Raw genomic sequence first — 22,279 nt, forward strand, 5'->3', positions numbered from 1 at the left:
CAGATTTAGTGGAAAAATGTTGCCAAAAGTTTTGACAAATTTCAGATGTGGCACAGGAACCTCACAGCTCTCTTAAAAACTTTAATGGATCGTTTAATGGCTAGACGAAAACATTGGAAACTAGAAGGGCAGTCGGAGAGCGCAGACCTTCGCCAAGGCTGTTTCCATAAGTGAAAAATAATGCGTGTATCCGCCTCGTGATTTGGATCCCCTCCCAAAATATAATGGGTTCCTCCTTGGCCCATGTTACACCCTTCCACCAACTTTTATGATAATTGGGCGAGTTGTTTTTTTCGTAATCCTGCTGACAAACAGACAAACCAAAAACAGAACCTCCTTGGCCGAGGTAATGAATGTATTTGTAACATCTGAAAATCTACCAAATATGGTTATCATCTATTCTGCACAATTTGTCCTTATTGGCATATGTCCCCTAGAAGTGTTACATCTGCAACATTTACTCCACAGAATGAATGTTCGTGCCTTAAGAAGTCTTGAAATTATGTTTGCGCTCGCATTTCGGTCAGCCAAACATCTACACAGTTCAAATGACCTCCATTGCAGCCAGCAGAGAGAGATTTTAAATAATGTTCCACTGAATTAAGAGGCCTAAATCCCGGAGCTTCATTTTGCTGACAGAGCCCGTGGCTTGTAATCTGGACGCACAGTTACAGGGCAACTGGGTTTCAGGAGATAGCTTTTTTTTGTAATGCCATCGTCAGGACAAAGTTTGTGTGATTAGACTCAAGTTGGACTTTAATTAACGTAGCTAAGTAGCTGCATCAGTCTCCACGGACCTCTGCAGGTTCCAATCGTTGTAAGGGAGGAGGAGGGCAGTGGGGGGGAGGAGGTGGTTTGGCGATGTAAAGCAGGTAATTAAATGAAGATTGTACGCTATTGAATGATCTCCTGGGCAAATATAGTACATCCTCTTCTCCCTCCCTCCTCTCCTTCCCTCTCCCAACCCTCGCTCTCTCTCTCGCCTTGCACCTGAGATGAAGATGACAGTTAATGATGGTGTTTTTTAAAACCACTTTACCTCCTGCCCTATAGCTCACTCTCGCTCTCTCCAGACAGACCGAGGTTATTTTTTTTTTTAGCCTCTTCTTTCATCCTTTACTGAGATAGGTCCACACCATTTTTCTCTGTGTTCCATTAGCAAATTGCCTCCCCCCCCCTCTTTCTCTCCCTCCCTGTTTCCACCTCCCCACCCGCCCCCTAACCCTCCCATTAGAAATCTAACAGGGGAATTTATTCATTTAAACTCGAAAAAAAAAGAAAACAATGAAGTTCACTCCGGGGTCTGTTTTATTTTTCAGAAGTCGGAGCGGAGGAGCCAGAGAGCTGGAGAGAGACTAATTTTGGATGGCACAGTAAAGACAACCTGAAGGACCTGAAAGCCATCATTGGCATTCGAGTGGCAGCAAGGTCATCTGGCTACAGGATGGTGAGTCTGTTATTTGCATATACCGTGGGCTACGAGGTAACAAGGTCTAGCTTCTCCATTTTAATCATTTTTAAAAAGTGCTAAGACAACCATTAGTAAGCTGACCATCAGATTGTTCAATTTGCCTAGCTATTATCTACTTTCATGCATGTGCTGGCCTGGATAAAATAATCCTGCACTTTGTAAAAATAAAAATAAAAGCTGTATGATTTTTTTGTCAAGCTGTTCGATTAATGTTGATGACAGTCATAAAACTTTTATTCCAGTGTTTCATACAGTAATTGGCTGACAGGCCATAAAATTACAGGTCTGGACTGAGAAAGCTAGGCCCAATAAAGAAAATAATTCCTCTGCAAAGCACAGAAGACGTAGTACAGTATTAACACCATAGCCAAGTATAATCGCAACACAATCTCCTGCTGAATAAATACATTAATGCGATCCATTATTACTAATCAATCTATTCCATTCACATATTCGTATGCACAACACATCAGCTGCATTACATTTGGGGTAATCAACACTTAATTACCATAATAAAATAAGTCAGTTGGTTAAAGCCGAGTCGATTAAATAGAGAGGGAGATAGGGAGCGAGACAGTGTTTCCAATCCATGTGTGATTAACTCAATATTCTGTCCTCATTTGTGTTTCACTACGGTATGTGTATCCCCGTTGCTCTGGATTACCCCCACATCAGAAAACTGCTGAGTCAGTCGTCTTAGAGCCCTCACAGGCCGCTCCTCGTCTTAATACGTCTTGTCCTGTGTCAGGTCTTTGGATATCAGGGTTAATATCTAACTGAAGGATCCAATCTTCGAGATTACGTGTGTTTGATTTTGTTTACACCATCTGCCATAAAATGTAATTGAATGTACTGCATGGTATAATCTGATACATCCGGGGGAGATGTTGTGCTACTGTTGTCCTTGCATGTGTGTGTGTGTGTGTGTGTGTGCGTGTGTGTGTGTGCGTGCATAGTCCATAGATGCCCTGTAAGAATCCAAAACAGCCTGTAGATGTCCTGCGGGAATTAGTCCTGGCCTTATGAGCGAATCATGCTCTCTGAGCTAAAGTCTTAACTCATTAAGGTAATGTTCTCTGCATTTGATTAAGGTGTCGAAGGACGCTACACATTTTAATGAAGGTATTTCTGTTCGTTTTCATCAGTGTATCCACAACAGGTGACTACATTGCAAAATTTGTTGTTTTCCCAGAGACCTGGTTTTCAAACAGAGCCCTTCATTATATGTGTACTTCTTAATGAGTATTGTTCTTTTAATATTTTTTTTCTAATTAACTTTAGTATAGGGACGCACCGATACCAGTATCAGATATCGGGCACAGTCGCACCCGATACCACTTTACAGCAACGTGACGTTAACAGACAATATTGGTGCCTTGCATGCAGGGCTGCAGCTGCGACGATAACCTGATGCACAAACAAGCAAACTGAGTCCGCCTGTCCGGGAGAGTTAGCAGTCACGATGTTGCATACATTGTCGTGGATGCATGCAGCCAGTTTAGTCTCCACCGCATCAGTTTTAGCTGTGAGGTTGTCAGCTGTTTGTCTGCCTGGCATTCCTCGTCAGGGTTTCCGCCAGTGTATTGTAAGCCCTGCACAACATGTCCGGTTGAGAGAGAGAGAGAGTGTGTGTGTGATGATGAGTATGAATTTAGCAATAACGTTATAGCTGTGAACGTAGCAGTGCAGTGTGTGTACAGTTTATTTGTCAGTGAATAAATGATGTCCAAGTTCTTGTGTCTTGCTTGCCACCTGCTCATTAAAGTGAAGGGGGTGAGAGCTGAAGTTAGCAATAACTCCGGCTCCGGTGCACTTAAGGTGGGCTGACCTTTTAAGGAAGACCAGCTATTCTCCTTTGATTGACAAGCCACTCTGAGTTTTGCTCAGCTTTTTTTTTATTTTTAACATTCAAACAGTTAATTATTAACATCCCTACTGCAAACTATGCCTGTTTGCATCAGGAAAATGCAAAGATGAATGTTAAAATGTCAGCAGCAGCATCATGTTATGTATTTAATTTGTTACAGTCAGAAAGTGAGGAACATCTAATGAAAAAAAAAACATGTTTTCAAAGTCATTGTTAGAACTGTAATGGTATTATAAGTATTCATATTGGTACTCGGTATCAGCAAGTACCCAAATGTAACTACTTGTACTCGGTCTGAAAAAAAGTGCTATCCCTACTTAAGTATATATTACTTTATGTTCATGTGATGTATGTTTTATGTTCAATTCAGGACTTTAATGTGGCGATAGGTTATCGCTGGGAACATTTAACACCACAGTCCTCATTTACCACAACTTGAAGCGTTTGATACTTCCACTTGACATACACATTAACATTTTAGTCTGATGCTGCCGTTGGAGAGTGATGAGAGAGCAGGTGCAGTCGGGGTTCAGTGTCAGGCTCGAGGACACTTCGACAGGGCACAAGGCTGCTGCTGGGACACATCGGCACTTGAGGTGATTAAATCGTCTCTCGTTCAAAATGACAAGTTGTGGTTTTACGGAAAGTAACACACCGGACTATTTCTTGTTGTCTTGTCGTCACAGTGAGGTTGCAGGCAGCCAGGGCAACAACTTTTCTTTTTCCTTGTTTCCCACTGCCTTCAGTCTTTACATCTCCTTCCTGTAGCATCGATAAACACAGTTCCCAAACAGTTGAACTATCTAACTAAAATGTACCATTTTATCTATTCCCATGCTATTATGCATGCATTTGCTACCAAAATCCCCGAAAGATTAATATCTATATCAGTGATGTGAAATGTAACATTTGGAAAAATATGTTTCATGTGTTTATAAAAGGTTCAGCAACAACATTTGTCATCATAAAAACATCCGCTACAGTATAGACTTCAAAGCTGTATCCAGAGAAATACAAAAAGAGGATGCTACATGTGATTTGTTTCAGTTTTTTTTTTCACCCCACAGAGGATGTGCAGTTCAAAGAGGTAGAGTAGTGAAAAGTATGTCACTGGTACCAAGCCAGGATAAGGTATTACCAGCTTTAAATCCTTCAGCACTGATCAAAACCAGACTTACTGCACACACGGAGAAACTGGTACATTCGACAACAACACAGCCCTCTGCACACACACGTACACAAACTAATGCTTTGGCAATAACTTGAACAATAACACCAACAACAGTGACCTTTATGATCCGGTTCACCGGCCAGATAACAGTCAGCAGTAGATCATACCATGTGGTCTGACATGCTGCTTTACTGTAGTCCCTCTCTTTTTATCCAGTAGTGGAAGAAGTATTCAGGTCTTTTACTTGAGTAAAAGTAGCAATACCACAGTGTAAAAATACTATGTTACAAGCACACAAATAGCCTATTAGCATCAAAATATACCTAAAGCACCAAAAGTAAAAGTATTCATTGTGTTATGTCATTTTATATTGCAGCTTATAAAGGTTGAGCTCATTTTAATTATCTTATACGGTATACTGCTGTGTTATATATTGATACAAACTACAAATAAACTAAGTAACTAGTAGTAACTAAATCTTTAAAAGATGTTATATGTAGTGGAATAAAAAGTGGAATATTTGCCTCTTAGATGTAGTGAAGTAGAAGTATAAAGTAGCATAAAATGGAAAGTACAAGTATACATACAATTTGTACTCAAGTACAGTGCTTGAGTAAATGTCCTTAGTTACATTCCAGCACTGCTTTAATCACACAGTCTTATGCTATATCTATTTTTGTTATTTTGTCCCAACTCTACATATGTGGTTGTTTTACTGTAGTTGCAGTTTTCTTGTGTGCAATGATTCAGCCGTTGGACTACTTGTTTTTCATTCTACCTTTTTATTTTAATTAGTACTGTTACCATCGAGCAATGAGTTTGTATATATATATATAGTATATGTAGCCCATAGGAACAGTTTTGCTTTGGGGCACTGGAATGATGGGAGATAGGAAATGCTCTTTGCAGTATGTTGCTGCAGCCCCAGTGGTTTAACAAGCAAAGATTTGGATTAACTTCTTAAATGAAAATATGACTGTTAAGTCTGCATGTCTGAGTTGGAGGGTTTTCAGAGGCTTTTCCAAATCTCAAATTCTCACAGTTTAGTTCAGTAAATTGTGTAATGTGCAAGCTTTAAAAACCTGTTCGGATATTTACAGTACGACTGTGTGTGTCCGTCTATATTGGTTTCTCCCTACAGTGTGTTTACACTGTGCATGCTGTTTCTGTAACTGTGTGTACGACCGTGTGTTAGACTCTCTGAGTTCATTTGCTCATGCTTGTGTACTCGCATGCCTCCATATGTCTCATAATCCAGGAGACTGGCACACATCATAGTGTTGGGAGCTGGGGAATTCAGAGCCGTTCTGCCACATTCATCAGTCAAAAGACACAGACAGAGAGAACTTATGTGGCTGTGTTTAGGATATTACACAAAATAAAGAAAGCTTCTGACTGTGCGCGGGGAACAGCTGCCTCACTAAATGAGGAATCCGCTGTGGAGGAGATTCAAAGGGGCAATTTTACACTAGCTTATGAGCAAGGGAGTGAATAGAGGGATGCACGCTGCCTAGAGACCGCCAGATGTTACACAAGGGAATCCATCTACAGCAAGACTGACCAAGGGTGGAATGATTTTAAATTGGCTCTGAAAAATTGGGTCCTCGCATACAAACAGATGAAGGAAATATTTAAGGAACAGAGTGTCTTATGAAAAATGGTTGCCAGTTTAATTTAGCCATTTTTTCATTACCTCTGCCAAGGAGGTTATGTTACAAGCACTTTTCGTCTGCCTGCTGGTAGTTTGCACGATATTTGAAAAACTAGAGAACAGATTTTAAAACACATTTGGTGATGAGTCCAGCCATGAGCCAAGAAACAAGTAGTGTGGATTCCAATTTAGATTTTTAAAGGATTTATTAACATTACATCATTTTTGGACATCAACTTCCATAAACTACTGCACTTACTTGAAAAATAATTGCTGCATGCATCCAATTCACATCAATGACAAAATGCATTTTCAAATGTTCAAAATAGGGCTGTCAAACGATTACAAATATTTAATCGCAATTAAGCGCATGATTGTCCATAGTTAATCGCGATTAATCACACGTTTTTGTTAATGTACCTTAAAGGGAGTTTTGTCAACTATTTAATACTCTTATCAACATGGGAGTGGGCAGATATACTTGCTTTTTGCAAATGTATGTATACATTTATTATTGGAAATCAATTAACACAAAACAATGACAGATATTGTCTAGAAACCCTCACAGGTACTGCATTTAGCATAACAAAATATTCTCAAATCATAACATGGCAAACTGCAGCCCAACAGGCAACAACAGCTGTCAGTGTGTCAGTGTGCTGACTTGACTATGACTTGCCCCAAACTGCATGTGATTATCATAAAGTGGGCATGTCTATAAAGGGGAGACTCGTGGGTACCCATAGAACCCATTTTCATTCACATATCTTGAGGTCAGAGGTCAAGGGACCCCTTTGAAGATGGCCATATCAGTTTTTTCTCTTCAAAATGTAGCGTAAGTTTATAACGTTATTTAGCCTCCTTCTTGACAAGCTAGTATGACATGGTTGGTATCAATGGATTCCTTATGTTTTATAGTTTTATATGATACTAGCATCTTCACGCTACACTGCGCCCGCTACAAACTAAAAATTGTAAGTTGCGTCAATGTGTTAAAGAAACGAGTTGCGTTAAAACAAATTTGCGTTATCACTTTATTAGTGCGTTAACTTTGACAGCCTTAGTTAAAAAATGTCTAAGATATTCCCATTATTAAAAAAACAACACAGACACAGGATTGTGGAGACTTGTTAGAGGTACATGTACAGAATATGCTCTCTTAGTGCTTTCTAATTTTACAACATAATTGCAGAATACTGTTGAATCAGCAGAGACATGCTACCATGCGTTATACAATTTAATAGGAAGTGACATATGTTCAGTTCTATGTACATTGCTATTATTGTACACTACAGTGTATTTACTCACGAAAGGGCAAGTAACTCATTATACTTCATATTCAGGGACACATCTTTATCATCAGCTGTACAAAACTGTTACAGTCAACAGCTCCACCAAGCGAAACATTGTCATTGCATACAATATGAATTTAATATATCTATTCAAGTCTTTTGAGGTGGATTAGGTCTTTTTCAACAGAGAACTGGCTTGGTCGGTAGTGGTTAAAGATGGAACATTTTTACAAATACCACATACAGCACAAGCTAATATTTAATATAAAGGTCACATATGGAAACTGCAGGCTGGCCTAAACAGCCTAAAAGCATATACAGGTAAATACCTTGTGCCATATGTCCTTTGTGAAGGCCAGCTGGCCATTCCACTATCATTAAATCCCCCTGGACCGTTGTCATTGTGAGGCTGAAATTAAACATCAATAAAGTTACAAAGAAAAAGCCACAAAGCAGAACTGTAGAAGTAACATGGTTACCGCCGTAGATATTAATGCTGAAACCTTTTTCTAGCTACAATGCTGCCAAAGAACTAGATGAATTTATACTGTAATTCAAAGATACTGCTTCGGATGGCTAATCCCATAAACACAATAAAAACACAACCGAGTATGAGACTGCTGTTTGTTCAAACCCTGTCATCCATCTCCAGAGATGCTGTGATTTCATGGCAGATGGGAGAGGTGAGAGGCAACATCATAGTGCACACTTCTTATTGCATTGGGCAAACTGTGTGTGTGTGTGTGTGTGTGAGATTGAAGCAACCGCTGGTCTAATCATTCAGTGCGTTAGCTATGGCGGGTGGCTGGCAGTCAGGCGTGCTCCATGTTAAATCCAGCTCCTGTTGCGTTTATTGATCTTTTGTCTTTTAAGAAGTATCAGACAGGGCTTTTGTTTTTGCATCTGTAAACACTGACCGTGGTTGTGGGCTGTGGAGTTGATGTTGACGTTGATTGTGACTGATTACAGGGCTGGGTATATGCGGCTGAGATATGAAGAAGCTGCCCTTCAAACTAGTGCTACATTTCTCCTTCAACCATACGTACACAAGAATAGGTCCAGAATGTTGTTTCTTCAATAAGCAGCCATTCTTTTTAGCTTGTCTTGCGGTACATTGTTGTTTCCTCCCTATTACTGTACTGTAATAATGTGCCTCTGCGAGATAAACAGCCACGCTGCTGTGATTCTTACATTCCAACTAATAAGTTCCCATACGTCTTTTCTCTCTGTTTCAAAAGGTTTCCTCACATTCTGAACACTTTCAGTCCTTTTTTGACTTCCTTCTCTATCTTGCAGCAGCTGAAAAAAGAAAAAAAGGAAAAAATAGAAAAGCCGACAGACATGAAACCGGAATGGAAATTCTGCCAGGCGCTGCCACCTCCTCAGATGCAATACTGAACTACGCGAGGGGATCTTTGAGGAAGCAAAAGGGACTTTTAATGAACAGGCCCTTTATTGATCTGTGGACAAAACAGTCGTTAATTATGTGCGGGTGGGCATTTAATTGAGGGAGTGAAACAAGGTCCCTGCTTGCTAAGCTAATGCACGGTCAAGAATGAGGAGGATTTGATTGAGTCCTGTGCCATCGGGGTAAAGGATGAGACACAAATGATCACTCAAGCCAATGCTGCTGGATCTTCCTCTCTCCCTCTCGTACTCTTTTTTTTCCTCTTCTGTCTCTCTCTGCCTCTCCCTTTCTTTGTCATTTAGTAAGTGATACTCGCTGCGTTATTCCACTTACTTTGTTTCCAAATTTGAACATCTGCGTGCTCTTTTGTCATCTCTTAAGCCCAGTCGGCCTCGGGCATCTTTGATTTTCTGTAAATGGCAGAAGTGAAGGAGTGTCTGATGCAATAGAGAATCTGCAAAATGAGCATATTGACTCATTATGCTGCTTGTGTTTGTCTATTACAGCACCCGTGTTTCTGTGGTTAGTGCAGTCTAGTGTATATCTTTGATCTGTAGTTGTCAGTCATCATCAGGCAGCCAACTGTCTTATGGCTCTGCTCAGCGAGTCTTATTATGTGCAAGCACAATCTCTGCTGACTGTCCGTTATATTGTCTCTGTGAACCCTCTGAAACTGATGGTCATTTAATAGTTTCTCGGCAGTAGTTTTAGTCAATGATTATATCTGTTAAATCAAATTTTTATGGTTATTATGTCCTCCAAGAGTTGAGAAATACAGTCAAGGAGATACTGTAGATGATTTAAGGAAAACACAAACAATTGCTAATGACAAATAAATGAGGATAAGAATAAGGGATGCACCGATCTGACTTATTTCAGTCCCAATACCGATAGCGATACCTGGGCTTTGGGTATCGGCCGATATTGAATACCAATCGGATACTGGTGTTTTATTAATAAGCTGTATGCCTCACTGTGTGGAAGTGACTGGGATCATTCTTTTATGTGTGAGGCAACATCAGGCTTGATTTAAACATTGCTTTCCTAACTTTGTAAAACAAAATGTGATCAATGATTGCATAGATAAAAAAATTTTTAATCGTTCTTTATTATTGGGATGGTGGGTCGTTCACCAGCAACTTGGTAAGAGATCTTCAGAATTAATAGCAATTACAAATCAAGTGGAAACATTTTAATGCAGCAACAAATTGGTCAAAACTTCAACAAAAATGAAAGTTACAGTATATAATGTGTATAGTATATAAAAATAAAATTGAGTTGAATGGATCGGCCCCATTGTCACCGATATCCGATCCAGTTATTTGAGTCGGTATCGGCCCGATATCCGATCCAGTATCAGTATCGGTGCATCCCTAATAAGAATGAAGATATGACTTTAAGATATGAGAATATACAAGATAGTCATAAAAAAAAATATTGATTACACTCATTTATGACTTGTTGTTTGAGAAAAATAGCAACACAACGCAGCATATGAGCGAAATTCTGATATTATATCCTATTAAATGAACACACAAACACACAAATCCAAACATGGGGTCATTTGGGTCACATGTGTAGGGCAATCAGATGAGTCATAAGTCCCAGTGTGGTGTGTAACACAAGCAATGCTACAACCTCTGTCACTTGCATCACAGACACATCTGGAGATGAATGGCGGTGTTTAACTGAAGAACTACACAAGGTGTAATCCCTACAGGGGATGAGTTGCGTTGCGTGAGCACGAGTGTATAAGCTCAGCGTGAGTTAGATTCTCATTAAAAGAGGCTTATTTATCTCTACACCTCCTAAAGAATCAAGGCTGGCGTCTTCAAGTCTTTGGGCTGGCAGCAATTACCATACCTATCAAGTAGCTTTTATAACGCCTGTTCTGTGTCATAAGAAAGATGTGCCAAGCTATTACTCAAGCTGCCGGCACTTTTCACAAGGTGTAAGTGCTGGATGCGCTCTCAAAATGGATTTATGTAAAGGGATCAGTTTCTCTGCATGCGAAAAAAAAAACACATCCATTTTAGAAGTTAAAAATATAGCTTTGCCACCTTTGCCTGTCTGGAGAAAAGGGAATAGTAGCTCGTAGTTGTAAGCTGTTGAAACCTCTTGTGTTTGGGGATTTAAACTGCAGCTATGCTTTGCTTGAAAGTTTTCTCTATACGATATCCAGAGCATTAATATAGCAGCAAACAACTATTTGATATGTAAAGATATAGAGGAGTAATGTCTACCTGAGCAGAGAATGTAGTCACTCTCCCTCTGTGTGTGTTGTAATCCAAGCTTTTCTGTGCTTTGTTGCCATAGCCGGGCCGGCCGCACGTGTTTTTAGTGCATGTTCGTACATGTGAGTGTGCCCCACTGGCTAGCTCACGGCCGCCGCTCTGCACCGCTCTCATACACCGCTCTCATACACCGGTTACAGCTGGTAACGTTGCTTCGACCTACAGCTTCGTCACTGAAGTGTAGCACCCACCCTAAACACTGTTATCTCTGTCAGCACTTTTCCCTTTGTTTTCACTGTTAGTGCTGTTCGCACCGTTAGCTACGGGCCACTGGCTCGCCGTCGCCATGTTGAGAGCCATTGAGAGGCAAAAGAAATGCTCCCAACTCCGTATTTAGCACCCTTAAGTTCAGAAAATGTTATATTAAACATCAAGCATTTGCCTTGAATTATACTATCAGTTAAGGCCATGCACGTCAGCGCTGGCATTTTTCCAAATTAATGGGACAAAAGCTGTTAAAACTGCTGTGCTTGTATCTGACTCCGTGTACGTTGTCAGTTCATTAACTCCATTAAAAAGTGTATGACAGCGATCCCACAGTGATACACCTCATGCGCTCCCAGATGTTCGCACTATGCGTTCGTACTAGTCATCTGGGAGCTTGCAAAATGTGCTCGATTTGCAGTCTGATAATACTAATAATACTTTAGTTATTAATCAAATAACAAAAATACACACATCAGAAGTGTTAAAGTGCTGCATAACCTTCCGTCAGTCACCAGAATTGGATTCCCCCACATCTGTTTTGATAATGCACTGATGACGCAGGATGATAATCGCCAAAACTGTCCAATCAACGAGGTATCTGTCGGTCTGTATAACCTCATGTTTACTAATCTTGGTTAGTTTGTTAAAATTCAGTGTGAACAGAACTAGAATGCAGCGATGTTTAATTTTTTCCCTCTTGGTCTGGACCAAATGAACCAAGCTGCAGGTGTTGAAGCTCCCTCAAGTCATACTGGCAGTATTTTTAGTGCTAGTTTATATTTCAGTGCAATTCCCTAGGATAAATAAATAAATATGAGCTCTGATGCTATATGATGAAACACAAAGCAACTCCTTGGACTCAGGGTATCCAATGTAAATTTAGCATAAAAAAAGATAACTCCATTTATTAGCCCTAGTTGAGCTATACCTCTTTAATAATGCAAACGGTCCTCGAAATGTTCACCCAGCGTCGGGCTCTGGTTGTAGAAAATTCCTCTGATGATAGTATTGTGTGACTAGCCATAATATCCTATTGCTGCTCGGAGGGCTATTACTGTCATAGAAACCCAACAGGGTGTCATTATAAGGCCAGCAGCTGCGACTATTTGTTTTTTCCCATGTTAGCACAGCCTCACAGCTGTGTGTGTGTGTGTCTGTGTATGAGCACGAAGAGGAACGCGTATATGCTTGTGTTCAGGCCTATGTGTGTGTGTGTTTAACATGCGGCATGTATCAAGCGTGCGTGTCTGTGTGTAATCTACAATGCTCTTTTCTCCCGGGGTCCATGACCTCCCATTGCTCTATGATAAATGTGTGCTACCGTCGAGCATGTGTGGCCTTAAAATGAAACGCTCGGCTGGCTGGCTACTGTGTTCAGACACATCATTACCAGTATAGATCTATTGATTGTTTGTTGTTGTTTTTTTTTCTTTCTTTTCCTCTCTTTGTGTTGCTCTTTTTTTTTTTCTTTTCAATTAGCTGCACTTTCACACGCATTAAACACACAAGCTAAATGATTTGCCCCGACTGAAGTACAGTTTGACGTACGGTCATTAGAGACTGTCCTCGCTGGAAAAACAATAGCACTAATCCCTTAAATGCTTAAAATGACCTGTGTTTTACGTTTTTCTAATAGGCAGCCTTTTGTAGATGTGTGGGAATTGATTTTTTGTTCAAATGAAATCCGTTTGGTAGCAGTGGTGGTAGTAGCGTGGAATTGTTATCCTGCTCTCGGGGACGTGGTTAGGGTGAATGAATGGGCATATACAGTTTCTAACTTCGACAACAGACACTGGGGTTTGCATCCTGTATCCCACAAACAAACTATGTTGATCTCTTTTAAACATGAAGCCAATCTTTCCCTGACATTAACCAAGATGGTTTATTTGAATAAACTTGATAATACCTTAACCATACGAACAGAAAGCTTGATAAAATACCTTTTGGCATAGATAGACAGATTCTTTATATTTTATTAATTAGGTATGATGACCTTTAGGTGATTTACATTAGAGTGTGGCTTCGGACCTCACTTCCTCCTATTGTGCCTTTGACCCCCTTTATACCTGGCATGAAAATGCATTTTGGTTGATCCGGTTGCAATCGGATAGTGCCTGACCACATTAGAGTACAGGTGTAAATGCACCCAAAAGACATTGAGGACGGATTGTGATCCGATCAGCCAAACCACCTCTGAAGGTGGTCAGGGATGCATTGTGCCCACCTTGAACACAAGTGTAAATACAATAGTGTATCTCAATCCACATACAACAACTACGGGGGCAGAAATACGTAATGCTAGGGCTGTCCTAATTACAATGTTTTGGGCTCTGGAGCTTCGGTAGTAGGCTAATCAACAGCGAATAGTCAAAGCTTTGGTGTGTGTGTGTGTGTGTGCGTGTGTGTGTGTGTGTGTGTGTGTGTGTGTGTGTTGGGGGGGTGAAGGGGTACAGAGGTACAGGTACTCAACCTGCATCGCAATCTCCGCGCTCCTCTGGTCACTGGACCTCCTTGACCAGAGGTCACCGCCATCACTCTGTCTGTGCTCATAGTCTCCCTCTGTGTGTGTGAGAGTACGTATACCTCAAAGTCACGTTTGCAGGCTCTCTCCCTCTAAACGGCAGCGTTTTGAGGCTGATGTATTCGCGCATTACGCACCACGTGCCCGGCTGCAAGCCTGCGTGTAATGCAGCCTCCGGAGTCTTCCTCTCAGACCTTTCAGACAGATCTCTGATCTCTCAGATCTCATTCAGATCTCAATGTGGGCACTGGACACACATATTGATACCAGGTGTTAATGTATTCAGGTTAAATCATATCTAGATACAAGATACAAGACACATTTTAATGCCACGTGTAATGTATTCACACTATTACTGTTCCATCTCTTACTGTCACATTTAAGGTTAGACTTAAGTGCTGTAAATTGGATAAAACAGCTTTCACTTGTCATTAGAAGCACACGCACGTTATTTAAATTGGGCTATATACCGGTGCATTTAACAGACATTTAATAGATGCATTAAGCAAAACTGTTAAAGCTTCTTTTTTAGCTACATTCTTTAAACTATGTTAGTTATACTGACGTTTTTTTTTTATCTCATATCAAAGTAAAGAAATTAACTATAGGCTATAGGTGAATATCTGCCCTTGAAGTGAGGACAAGTATTAGTCACACTAATTGCGTGTAATGGATTTTACCTGAACAGTCATCAATTACCTTTCCTTATAATCAACATTAATTGATCACAGGGATTATGTATGCTCTACATCATTAGTGTGACATGAATGTATCAGTGTGAGATGTGTGTGAGTGATGTAGCCACATCCTGCCTTCACTTCGCTCGTCTGTCACTCATCACTAGGTAGAGCGAGGCCTGTGTATTTGTGCTCTATGTGGGGTCAGATGCAACCAGTTGCTCGCAGCGTTGGATAGGGAAGTCAACCCACACACTCTACTAACATTTTGACTGAGCACCTTCAGGGCCTCACTGTCTCCAGCTCTACACTGGTTGGAACCGATCAATCATTTTATTTTCTCAAGACTGCAGGTGTCTCTAGCAATTCTTCAGCAAAGCGCTCAGAATTATTCTCTTTATATTAAATGATAGTGTGGATATGAAAGTTTAATTCTAAGTATTTCATTAACCCTCTGAGACCCACAATAGACCAGTTTTTGTCTTTTTAGAGGGGTACAAGGGGTCTTTAAGGGGTGATAGCAGGTCAACAGTAAATGCCACATAGTGGTGTACATCATCTGAAAGCTGGGAACCTGAAGATTCATTTGATATGCAACTCATGTTGTTCTAGTCATTAATAATAAAGAAACATGAATGAATTCATAATACTATATCTTAGGGTTTGGAACATTATGATAGAAGTATGTGATGGCCATCCCCATGCTCACTTTTGTCTCATTAGCTGTTGCAGCAATTTTTGGTTTGATACCATTTGTTACACAGATCTGGTGCTAATTTTAACAATTTTTTACCATTCGAGAATTGATAAAAATGATCAATAATCCCTCTAAAATACCACATTAAGACACCCAGACCTTGAGGAACACTGTAGAAAAATCCATGCTGGGATTTGGTATCAAACACTTTTGACATTTTGAGATTTCTGCAAGAATTGCATTTTTCGGCGATTGGATTGAGAGCACTTCTGTTCTGGAAACTGCTCAGAAGCCCTCTTATTGTCAATCTACCTAGGAATGCCATCCATCCTCTGAATGCCCTAGGTATTTAGTGTGTAGTTGTAAATTTTCATGAGGCTGTGATTATCCTAGAGGTCACAACAGGCCATTTTATACAGTGAGGTAAAATAAAAAAACAATGGTCTCACTACAATGAAATGGTTACTATAGGGACTAAAATCATCACACATGAATACAGTTGGGCTCACTGGATCCACAAGAGTCTCAGCTTTACAGTGATGTCCAATCTATGTAATTCCAAGACTGTTTAGGGACCCCAGTATTCAGAAATTTTCAAATACACTATTTTAGAATCGGTGAAAATAACATATTGCTGCATACTGCATTCAAAGCACTGCATGGTTTTTGCCCAGAACTTGAGGTCAGAGGTCAAGGGACATCTTTGAAAACGGCCATTTCAGTTTTTCCTCGCCAAAATGTAGCCCAACTCACTTCACATACTAACACAGTTACACCCTCCCTCCCGCTCTCCTTTCCATACAAAACTCTTGAAACCTGACAAGAGCTTTTCAATTTCCAGCAGCGATCTCCGCTAACAACCCTGGCCTACCAGGATCTATAAGGCCATTACCATTCATAGGAACAACATGAAACAAGGCAGAGCAGATGTCCCATAAGACTAACAGCAAATGCATGGTCTTGTCTCCTTGTGTTAAATCAACATCATGCTCCGTTTAAAAATGTTTTTTTTTCTTGAAGCTTTGCTCCCACTGTTTGTATCTTTGCTGTCTGTGAAATGTGTTTTCTCTGAAGTAGGATCAGACGAGCCCTAATGCTTTATTTTGGCACAGCGGCACGGCAAACTTAGAGGACGCTGATTGCTTGTGTCCTCCACTCTAATGCTCCTGTTAATTCTCCAATGGAGCTGATTGCCACATTCAGATGTGCGGAGGGGGTTAGAGAGGAAAACTGTTAGCGGTCAGCACGGCGACGAGGTCCTGCGGCAGCCTGCCATTAATTCAGCCACTGAGTTGTTTCACCTCTTGTCTTTCCCTCTCGCTCTCCTCCTCTCACCCTCTCTCTCTCTCCCTTTTTCTGTCCCTCAACTGCTTCACATAACGCTCTAGGAATTAAATTAGAGCTTGCGAAATCTTCAGACATGCTTATTACCGGGCCGGCATTGTTGTAATGTGTCTGACCTTGACCTGTTAAGGATTAATCCAAGCAGACAGGGCTGAGCAGGCGCTCCGGCTGATTTCTCATGCAGAGCACAGACACCAGTTGTGTTTACGAATCTGAGATAGAAGAGGAGAACAAACAAGAAGAGCCGGCTCCTCACTCAGGGAGAGGAGTTCGGACTGGACTCGCTGTGTCACATCACAAGGCAGAAGGTGTGACGATGTGTGTGTTAAGGATGCAAAAACCTTCATAATGTTCGTACGGTCAGCACATCAGTGTTTATTTGAATATTCAAAGTGTTTATTTGCAAAGCTTAAAACTGACTCTTACATCAATCCCAGCCAATATGTCTACGCTGGCCACACTTAGGTTAGTGAGGGGCTAGCATTTGGGCTCAGTTTGGGCAACCGATATTGGCTCCATTGGTTTTCGAATGGGGCCAAAGTTGACTCATAGTTGGGGTCATGTGAACAACCATCCTTAAGGCTTACCTGGGTAATTTTGTTCCAACTGTTTGGGCCAAGGTAGGTTACTAAAAGCTAATGTGTGTACATTAACACATTAACACTTCTCATTTTCATCCCAGCCAATCCCTCTCATTATTAAAGGTGCTCTATTCGATATCCAGAGCATTGATATAGCAGCAAACAACTATTTGCTATGTAAAGATATAGAGGAGTAATGTCTACCTGAGCAGAGAATGAAGTCGCTCTCCCTCTGTGTGTGTGTTGTAATCCAAGCTTGTCCGTGCTTTGTCGACATAACCGCACCAGCCGTGCGTGCCTTTTTGTGCATGTGAGCGTGCCTCACTGGCTAGCTCATGGCCGCGGCTCTGCACTATACTCTCATACAATGGTTACAGCTGATAATGGTGTCCTGGCCGACGGCGCCGTTGCGGAAGCGTAGCACCCACCCTCCGGTTCCCCCCCTGGGGAAACACTGTTAGCTCTGTCAGCACTGTTGCTGTGTTTTCACTGTTAGCGATGTTAGTACGGCTGGCTCAGCTGTTGCCATGTTGAGACCTGTAAGGAGGCAATAGAAATGCTCCCAGTCTCGCATTTAGCATCTTTATACACAGAAAGCATACATTGACTGCATTTACCCAAGGAATTATCCATATGATAAACAATGCAGCCAAACTTCAGCTTTGGCAAAAAGGCAACATCTCTAATGGCCTACTCAGTGGAAGCAAAGCGAATCTGCAGATAGATACCGACAAAAGGTAGATTTGGCTTTGCAAAAGTATAACAGAATATTCAAGGCAAGGCATAATTTGTATAACACAATAGTATACATGATAATTTAATGTGGCGTTCAGACAAAAACAACAGCATCAGGAAAAGAGAAAAATAAATGATAGATAAAACAAAAATATTAGAAAAGGTCAAGTGCACATCTCATATTTGATTAAAAACATTGCAGCCTTGATTTTAAAGTGATGATTTGTGCTCTTATGTCATTGCACAAAAGCTGAAAGCAGATTCATCGTGATTGAAATCAACTTTGGGAACAAGGTTGACCTTTGAGGTGAGGGAAGTTGATAATGTAGAAGATCAGACATATTTTGGTCCTTAAAACATAAAAACAGGCTGGAAGCCTTTTGAGAACTGGAACGATGTGCAGCAGTGTTCTGAATTAGCTGTAGCTGCCGGAGGGCTTTTATAGAGACCTGCGAAAAGCCCATTACAGTCGTCCAAACAACCAAAGATAAGGTGTACTAGAAGCAGGTAGAAATCAGGCAGGGTTGCATAATGTAGCACACAGTGTACGACCATCATTAAGCCAAAGTTTGAATTAATCGTTCAAATGTTTATACAGTTATCACAGTCAGCCAGCCAGCCATTGTTTACCTTCCTATAGGAACATTTCATGAGGTACTTTTCACAAACCACTAATTTAAGTTGGCACACGGGCACATGCTGTTTTCTGTGCAGAATTTAAATGCAGTGGAAACCTCTGCGTGGCTTCGGAGCCACGCATTCTGTTCCTAAACAGAAACACTATACCCTCACATTTGAATTGCAGAATTGTTATATTATTACACATTGGAATATATGATTTCACAGTCAGTGAGGTTTGGGTGTATCAGTTTGTCCTAAAGCATCCCCAACTATAAAGGAAAAGTGAATTCTTAAGTGGAAAGGTGACGCTTTTCCAAAAGAGGACCACACTCTGCTTCTATGTAGGTCATTAGTTCTCAAAAATCCTCTTCTCTCGACGTTGCTAATCGGTTGACTAAATTTAGTAATCCTGTTGGCAGTGAGGGCAGAGATTCTGAGTTTGGCTTCTGCCACACTTCTGAGGAGCCTGCAGAAACGCTGTCTCGCCGGTTTAGCTAGTTACGACGTCTTCAAATGAAGAAATGGCTCATTGAGTTATACGATTATTTTTGTTGTTCTGTTGTCATCGAGCCATATCTGAACTCTTTTATGCTATTTAATACGGTGTTATTTTGTGAAACTTATATGCTTTTTTTTGGGACTACAGGGAAGAGATATTGATGCAACTATGATAATTCAGAGGATGTGTTTGTTTGAAAAAAATATATATACTAGGAATACCTTACAATATGATGCAGAAACACTGGTGTTTAAATTTAATCAAAATTTGATTAAAACAGACTACGCAGGTCGATGTGATTGTGTGTGTTGTTCACATTTTCCTAATGTTCTAACTAGGGCTGTCAGTTGATTGAAATATTTAATCACAATTAATCACATAATCGTCCATTATTAATCGCGATTAATCACAAATTAATCGCACATTTTCTATCCATTCAAAATGTACCTTAAAGGGAGATTGTCAAGTATTAAATACTCTTATTAACATGGGAGTGGACAAATATAATGCTTTATGCAAATGTATGTATATATTTATTATTGGAAATCAATTAACAACACAAAGCAATGACAAATATTGTCTAGAAACTCTCACAGGTACTGCATTTAGCATTACAAATATGCTCAAATCATAAAATGGCAAACTCAAGCCCAACATCAACAACAGTTGTCAGTGTGTCAGTGTGCTGACTTGACTATGACTTGTCCCAAAACTGCCTGTGATTATCATAAAGTCGGCATGTCTGTAAAGGGGAGACTCGTGGGTACCCATAGAACCCATTTTCATTCACATATCTTGAGGTCAGAAGTCAAGGGACCCCTTTGAAAATGGCCATGACAGTTTTCTCTTGCCAAATTTTAATGCGCATTTTGAGCATTATTCATCCTCTTTTGCAACAAGCTACTATGAGAGGGTTGGCACCAATGGATTCATAAGGTTTTTTAGTTTCATATGATATCAGTATCTTCACTCTATCTTTAAAACTGAGCCTGTTACGACCTCCGAAATATCGATTGCGTTAATGCGTTAAAGAAATTAGTGGTGTTGAAACTAATTTGTGTTAACGCGTTATTATTGCATTAAATTTTACAACCCTAGTTCCAACAGTATAGATCTATATTCTCTTAAGGTACTGTGCATACATATTTAACATAACTGGAGCCTCATTACTTAGAATACAACATCTGCATTTTCTCGTGAATTTAATGAAGTGTTGTTTTCCAAAACCAGGAGGCAGTACCTATCATGTCTTTGGTGCATGCAACCCACCCCCACATGGCCTTATAGTGTCTCCATCCTACTCTCAGACACTCTCATGCTAGTGTTTACCCTGGCTGCAATTAGCGTAGAATATTCTATGCATTTCTAACACGCTGAGTCTTATCTACCAGAGAAAAATCTAAAAGGAAAAGGAATCGTTATCTCCCTTTCCAGTCATTTCCATAGCAGCAAACTTGAGTCCCTGACCCCTCATTTGGAGTCTCGTAGCCCCTATTAGCCCTAGAAGATTCTTTCTCTTCTCTATATCTCTTATTCTTCGTCCATTTTTCCTCTTTTTATTCCTGTAACTGCATTGACTCGTCCTCTCTGTCTCACTGTTTCTCTGGTATTTTTGACCATATTTTTGTGTCCCAATGTCTCTCTCTTTCTCTCTCTCTGCTTTTTCTTCCTCTCTCCTTGTCTTTGTCTCTATTCCTCTTTTCTCCCTCAGCAATGTTTTGTGATTGGCAGCTGAAGCTTGACTGCAGTAGAGTTAATAGAGAATAGAGAGGAATACCTAGAGGATTTACAGCTGAGTGGAGACGCACAAATAAGATAATGACTTGGGAATAACAATTTCGCTGCACCGTTTGGGAAGGCGCTGGAGAGAGAGAGAGAGAGAAAGAGACAGATGGAGGGGAAGAGACAGACAAAGAAAGCCTTAAAGACAGTGAGGAAGAGAGGCAGAAAAAAGGGGCAGACATAAGTGAACAGATTCCAGGGGCGGCCGACTTAACAAGATTTTTCTAATTTGGAGAAAATAGTCAGAATCCCTGTGGGTTTTCCGAAAAGATAAAGCTTTGTATTTTTAGACAAGGAGCAGTGATGAAGTAAAATAGTTATTTTCCGTCCTGATGCATTTGTTTTGACCGGTTGATTGCTGACCATATCTTTTGTTTCCCTAATGGGATACAATAGAAATTTGGAATATTAATATTTACAGTGCAATGCTCATTTTGTGTGTGTGTGCGCTTAGTGTGGGGTGTCTGCACTTGTATTATATCTACCCTGTTTGCACATTCCTCATCTGAAACAATGGCTAAGTACCAATATAAAGACATTTTTCCCACAACGGGAGAGGCGCCTGCTGAGGAGAGATAACCCACTAAAATTCATAATGCCCGAGCATCTCTTTAACTTGCCAGACAGGAATGGGTCACCCATCAAAACCCATAATCTACAGTCATTTGCTTGTCAGAGTTGTTGGTTGAGTTATAGAGGCTGCCGGCACTCAGAAGGCCTTCTTAAGGGACCTAATCTCAGACGAAAGACAAGGGCTCTCGGTGCTATCATTTCCCCCCTCTTGCTCCACTGCTCCGTCCCTCCATCATCTCTTTGACATCACTCAACGCTCAACAAAGTAGCTAATGAAGCAGAAGAGGAGAGAATATTTGCCCAGTAATTAAGAAAAATGAAAGGAAGTGGAGTTTGAAAGCTGACACGGGTGCACACCATAATTGTCCTCTCCTTGACGTGGGAGTGCGGCGCAGGCTATACTTTTCCAGTACACCCTTCTTAATTCAAGTCTCATTAGCTCTCACTCCTTGCAGCCCTAAGATGTCTGTCCGTCTCACAGTTTCCTTCTCATTTCTCCCTCCGAGTCTCTGTTCACCTCCCCAGTCAAGTTGTCAAGATATGTATTACAGTTATCAACCAATTGAGGATCTGAGATAAAGAATAAAAAATGCATCTAAGGCTATTTTCTGTTGAATGTGTTCATCACAGTCACACAAGTTATACTATTTTTTTTTTCATGAGGACAAACTGTGCTCACCAAACCCAAATGATGTCTTAAAGGTCATTCACAATGTTTCAGATAGTTCTATAAATCCTCAAAAATACTAAACAGGGCACAGAGTTCAAACCTTTCACATTAAATCATCTCCTTGTACCTGTTTCACATAAAATACTGAAATACTGATTTTTAGCAATATGCTGCTGAATATACAGTACCCAGCACCGAATGCAAAGGTTTGGAAGTGT

General features: G+C 40.5%; 1 protein-coding gene across 1 annotated transcript in view; it reads left to right on the forward strand.

Annotated features, from left to right (window-relative positions):
* LOC119492137 (cadherin-22-like) overlaps positions 1-22,279 on the forward strand; it is a 191,801-nt gene that overhangs the window by 49,437 nt on the left and 120,085 nt on the right. Inside the window, exon 2 of the mRNA XM_037776526.1 lies at positions 1,320-1,447. The gene's annotated coding sequence lies outside the window, so the exon portion shown is untranslated. The remainder of the gene's footprint in view (positions 1-1,319; positions 1,448-22,279) is intronic.

This window comes from Sebastes umbrosus, chromosome 1 (genome assembly GCF_015220745.1).
Source record: "Sebastes umbrosus isolate fSebUmb1 chromosome 1, fSebUmb1.pri, whole genome shotgun sequence".
Classification (NCBI taxonomy): domain Eukaryota; kingdom Metazoa; phylum Chordata; class Actinopteri; order Perciformes; family Sebastidae; genus Sebastes; species Sebastes umbrosus.